Raw genomic sequence first — 6,220 nt, forward strand, 5'->3', positions numbered from 1 at the left:
CTCTGAGAGAGATTCAATCAAGACAACTATGATATATTGTCTCACCCCAGTAAGACCAGTAAAGTTTAACAGAACAGCAAGCAAGAAATGCTGGTGAGGTTGTGGAGAGACTGGAACCCTTGTTCACTGTTGGTGGGAGTGTAAAATGGTGCAACCACTGTGGAAAGTGGTGTGGCGCTTTTTCAAAAAGTTGCAAATAGAGATACCATTTGACCCAGCAATTCCACTACTGGGAATATACCCTAAAGAGACCATAAACGACATCCAAGTAGATATATGCATACCCATGTTTATCGAGGCTTTGTTCACAATAGCAAGGAGTTGGAAACAACCCACGTGCCCATCAACAAACGAATGGGTAGAGAAGCTGAGGCATATTCACACAATGGAATACTACGCTGCATTTAAAACAAGTAACTCATGCAATATTATTCAAAATGGGTGAACCTGGAGGACATTATGCTAAGTGAAATATCTCAGTCACAAATGGACAAATGCTATATGGTTCCACTGTTGTAGAATGAATCTGATATCGGGGTGTTGGTAAAACCGAGAAAAACTGGATAAATTATGTTACTGCATTGAAGTCTATGAGGGAGAAAATAGTTTAACAGTATTATATTTTAGGGCATTATGTTTATCATAAGAGTACGGAGGGTTGCAGAGTGTATTATATTTGGGGTGGGGGGTGGGGTTGGGGGTTGTGCGGGGGGATTGTGTACTAATGAAGGAGTTTTTCTTTTGCTTTTCAAGGAGAGGAGCGAATGGGGGGGTGTCAAAAGTGTAACAATGAATAAATGGAATTCCAAAATATCTGTAGATGTTTATTGACATAAATAAATAAATACATACATACATACGTACATACATACATACATACATAAAAAGAGGGCATGTCAAATTGATATCTCTAGCCCACTGTTGCATTTTAGGGACAACTTGTTTTGTACTTCCACAAGTTCATTTTGTTGTTGTTATGTGCCATAGAGTCATTTGTGACTCATAATGACCCTGTGTACAATAGTCCTAAATCCAGCTCTACCCTGTGCCAACCTCACTCTCTCTGACACACCTACGCCCATTACCCCAATCACTAAATTGATCCATCTCATAGAGGGTTTTCCCCTCTTGCATTGTCCTTCTCTCTCCGAAACAGTCCTCTCTAAGGACTGGTCCCTCCTTGTGATATGCCCAAAGTATGTCAGCCGAAGTTTCAGAATCCTTACCTCCAAGGAGCAGCCTGGTTTCACCCTCTCCAGGTCAAACCTGTTTGCTCTCCTAGCAGGCCACGGTGTATTTAATACTGTTCTACAGCATGACAGCTCAAAGCAATCAATTCTGTTTCTATCATCCCTACTCATTGTCCGGCTCTCTGATGCATAGCATGCAATTGCAAAGACTATGGCCTGGATCAGGCACACCTTAGTCTTCAGCTTGATTCCATTGCTCTTCAGCACTCTGAAGTAGTCTCTTACAGCTGACTTTCTCAATGTGATTCGTCTCTTGATTTCATGGCTGCTGATTCCAAGAGTACTGATTGTGGAGTCAAGCAAAGTAAAACAAGTTCATAGATAGAAATAAATTTTTCCTCAGGCAAGATCATGCTCAGAGTCTCAAAGTTATGTGATTATGAAACTTGAGTCTTTTAAACTTATTTAATTTACTTGAGATTGAACCTGAGTTAATTGAGACTTTGGAGAATTAATTTTGTATGCATGATGGATGTGAAGCAATGTTGTCTAGGTAGGCTGTGGTAGGTTTAACAATGATGCTCAATGATAGCCAGATCCTAATGCATGGAACCTGTGACTGTTGTTGTTGTTGTTATGTGCTGTTGAGTCACTTGCAACCCTATGCATAGAAGCTTTGAACCCTACTCTACCTTGAACTAATTTAATAAAAAAGGAACTGTAGAAGAATGATTAAATATTTTGAGGTGGGGAACTTTTTGTAGATTATCCCAATGGATCAGAAGGTCTGTATAATAAGAGCCTTAAGTAGAGGAGAAAATCCAATTTTCAAGTAAAGGTATTATCTTTAAGTAGGATCCAGAAGGTAGTGTCCATTTTAACAAGTGAGTTGGCTGGGAATATGGGTAAAGTTTCTTGTAAATTATTATATTTATAGTGACAACAACAAGTATTTTTATCTGCTATCTCTTTTGATTGAGAGAAATGTAGAATGAGATATAGTTCATACTTGAGAAGAGAAGGTAAAATAGGAAAATATGGCATAAAATAGTAATATACTACTGCTAAAGTTTAACAAGACAGCACAAGCAATAAATATTGGAAAAGATGTGGAGAGATTACAACTCTCAAACACTGTTGATGGGGTTGTAAAATGGTACAACCACTCTGGAAGGCAGTTTGGCCTTTTGTCAAAAATCTGAACATAGAAACTTCATATGCCTCAGATATTCCACTGCTAGGAATATAACCCAAGGAAATTAGAACAATATTAGATTTGTACAACAATATTCATAGCAACATTATTCACAATCACAAGAACATAGAAACAACCCAAATATCTAACCACATTTGAATGGATTGAGAAATTGTGGTACATTGTCACTATGGAATACTATGCAGTACTCAGAAACGACGATTTTGAAAAGTCCTACATAACTTGGGAGAGATTTGAGAGCATTATACTGAGTAAACTAACTCAACCTCAAAAAGACAAATACTGAATAAGATCATTGTTTTAAAAATAGATGGATAACTAATAAAAAGTGTATAAGAGACCAAGGGAAAAGGATTCAGAGCAGAATGACAAGGATGGGCAGGGAGGAAATCACAGGTTCACTCAATTTGGTGGGTATAGGAGGGAGGCAAATGAAATAAGAATCTGTCAAGGACCTGAAAAGACAGGGCATTGGTGGGTATAGTTCAATGGTGATTAATTTTATAAAACACAATGCATGGAAATGATTGAAACAGAATGGGAAATGAAGGAAAGTGTGAAACACAATGTGTATGAATTTTATAAGCAAACCAATATAAAATATTTTTGTATTTTGTTGTGGTTCTTATGTCTTGTTGAGGCACCTGTGACTCCTAGTAACCCTATGGACAACAGCTCTGAACCCTGACCTGTCCTGATCCTGTCTCACTGACTCCAATACATCTACTCCCATTGCCCCAGTTACAATTTAATCCATCTCATCCTGGGTCTCCCTCTCCTGAACTGTTCATCAACCCTTCCAAGGATGATGTCCTTCTCTAAAGACTGGTTCCTCCTGCCAGATGGAGATGGAGCTTAAGAAAAGAAAAAAAAAGCACTATTACCAGGAAACATTGAAAGTCAATTTGAAGCTGGTAATAATAATTCAAAAGTAAGTAAAATATTATGGTTACACACTCCCCCTTCATATTTATTACAATAATGTAATATTACAGTAGTGCAAATGTGGAGTAATAGGAGAGTAGGGTGTTCCCGTGATTTAGTGGTTAAGGAATTGCTCTGCCTATGCAAAGGTATATAGTTCAAATCTACCAGCTGCTCTGTGGGAGAAACATGGACAATCTCCTTAGTGTAATTTACTGCTTTAGGAAACCCACTGGAGGGTCAGCTGTGGGTTGGTTCCTGCTGTATAGCACACAACAACAGGATTATCTAAAGTTAGAGAAAGAGGTTTTGTTCCATTAGAGACCTAAAACGAGTGTGAGGAAAGGAAGCCAAGGATGTGTGCAGAGAATCTGTACTGATTCAGTATGTGCTTGCAAGGTCTAAATATGTAAGGATGTACAATGGGCAAAAATACAGATGAAACCAGGTGGTAGAATCAATGGTAAGTTAGCTGGTACCAGCAACAGCCTGGAGCCCACACCCACCCTGCACTCATGTCTGCCTCTATGCTTCACCAACCTCTATGCTCCACTCACCTCTTTCCATTGACTTCAGATCAAGAACCTGTTACCACCTCAGGCATGAAAAACTCTACCACAGCAATGTCACTCAAAAAGCAGGCTACGTAACAACCTACACAAGCCCAAAGCAAGATGTAAGCCCCCCCCCCCCAAAGTGACACAGTACCAATGGATTTCCTGAAGTCAAAAAGTAAAAGAACAATGATTTAATATTTTCAATGGGTGAAAATCAAACTTGAAGAATACAGGACATTGAAAGCAAAAATCAAACAAAGCTTAAAAAAACCCCAAAAAACAAAAACAAACAAACAAACAAAAAAAACAACAACCCCAAACAAGGCAGAGAAAACAAACAAGGTATTAGAAACTCTGGGGGGAAAAGCAAGAAACCATGATCCAAAATATGATGTCCAATATTTCAGATGCTGTCAACATAATGAAGGGACACATGAACAGAGTTAAAGAGATGGGACACAGAACCAATGAAATAGAATTGTCTCCACTGATCTGCTAGAGCAAAAAGTAGAATCAAAAAAGAAGGAAAAGGAAGAAAACCAAAGAATAATATGGGACACCATCAAGAGAAATAACATGTGTATCATCAGAATCTCAGAAGAGGAAGAAGTAAAGGCACTAAAAAAGTTGTGAAAGAATTATTAGAAGAAAACCTTCCCAGACATAATGAAGAAAGAGAGAATATATATTAAAAAAGCTGAGAGAACACCATATAGAATAGAACCCAAAAGAAAATACCAATATCATAGTCAAATTTACCAGAACCAAAGATAAGGAGAAAGCAGCATGGACCAAAGTAACTAGCAACAACACCAAAAAGAACTCAGCAAAATGATAGCAATAAAACCTTGCCCCTCAATAATCACACTGAATGTGAATGGTGTAAATGGACCACTGAAGATAAAAAGAGTAGCAGAGTGGATAAAAACCCAAAATTCATTAATATGCTGTCTACAAGAGACACACCTGAAAAGTGAAGATAAAGAAATACTTAAAATAAAAGGATGGGGAAAAAATATACCAAGCAAATGGCAAACAGAAAAAAGTAGGAGTAACAATATTAACCTCTGATAAAATAAATTTCAATGCAAACAAGAAAGGTCACTACATAATGCTTAAAGGGTCAATACAACGAGAGAAGAGAACATAAAAATAACCCTCCATGAAATGGATTGATTCCATCACTGGGGTAATGGGGATAGGTGTGTTGGAGACAATAAGATTGGCAAGGGATAGAGCAGGGTTTAGGGCTATTTTACAAAGGGCCGCTATGAATCACAAGTGACAAAACCGCACATAACAACAACAAAAATGCACCAAATGATAGAGCTGAAAAAATATATAAAGCAAACATTAACTAAACAGAAAAAGGAAAAACATAAAACCACTATAGTAGTTGGAGACTTCAATAAACCACTCTCAAGAAAAGATAGAACTGCCAGAGAGAATCTCAACAAAAACACTGAAGAGTTAAACCACACAATAAACCAACTTGATCTCATAGATTTTTACAGGCTAATGCACTTAAAAAAAAAGCACAGTATAACTTCTCCAACGTGCATGGAATGTTCTCTAGAATATATAACACTTTAGGCCACAAGGTAAGTATCAATAAATTTAAAAACATAGAAATAATACAGAGCATCGTCTCAGACCACAATGTCACAAAATTAGACATTAATAACAATAGGGTAAAGGGGAGGGAACCCCATAAATTTGGAAGTTGAACAACACCTTGTTTGAACATTAGTGGGTACTAGAAGAAATAGAAAATGAAATGTAAATGTTTCTTGAAAGAAAGGACAATGATAACACAGCTTAACAAAACCGCTAGGAAACAGCCAAAACAGTAGTCAGAGGTCACGTTATAACAATAAGCAAACACATCAAAAGGCAGAAAAAATATGACCATTGACTCTTGAATGCCATATCTCCAACAAAATGAAAAATAACAGCAAGAAAATCCGACACCCTCTAAAAAAACAAAAATAATAAAAATTAAAGCAGAAATAAACGAAATAGAAAACAGAAAAACAATTGAAACCATCAACAAAACTAGGATTTGTTTCTTCAAAAAGGTCAATAAAATTGACAAACTACTAGCAAAACTAACAAAGGAAGAGACACAAACAATTTGAATAAAAAATGAAATGGGCAATGTCACAACATAACCAATTAAAATAAAAAGGCTACAATGGAATATTATGAGAAAAATATAATCAAACAAATATCAAAACAGGTCTTTAAGAGGGACATCATGCTGGATAGAGTAGAGGGACAGTGCAGGAGGAGAAGACCCTCTATGAGGTGGATTGATTCAGTGACTGGGGTAC

This window comes from Elephantulus edwardii, unplaced genomic scaffold (genome assembly GCF_000299155.1).
Source record: "Elephantulus edwardii isolate Elephantulus edwardi_28Jun2011 unplaced genomic scaffold, EleEdw1.0 scaffold00423, whole genome shotgun sequence".
NCBI classification, from domain to species: domain Eukaryota; kingdom Metazoa; phylum Chordata; class Mammalia; order Macroscelidea; family Macroscelididae; genus Elephantulus; species Elephantulus edwardii.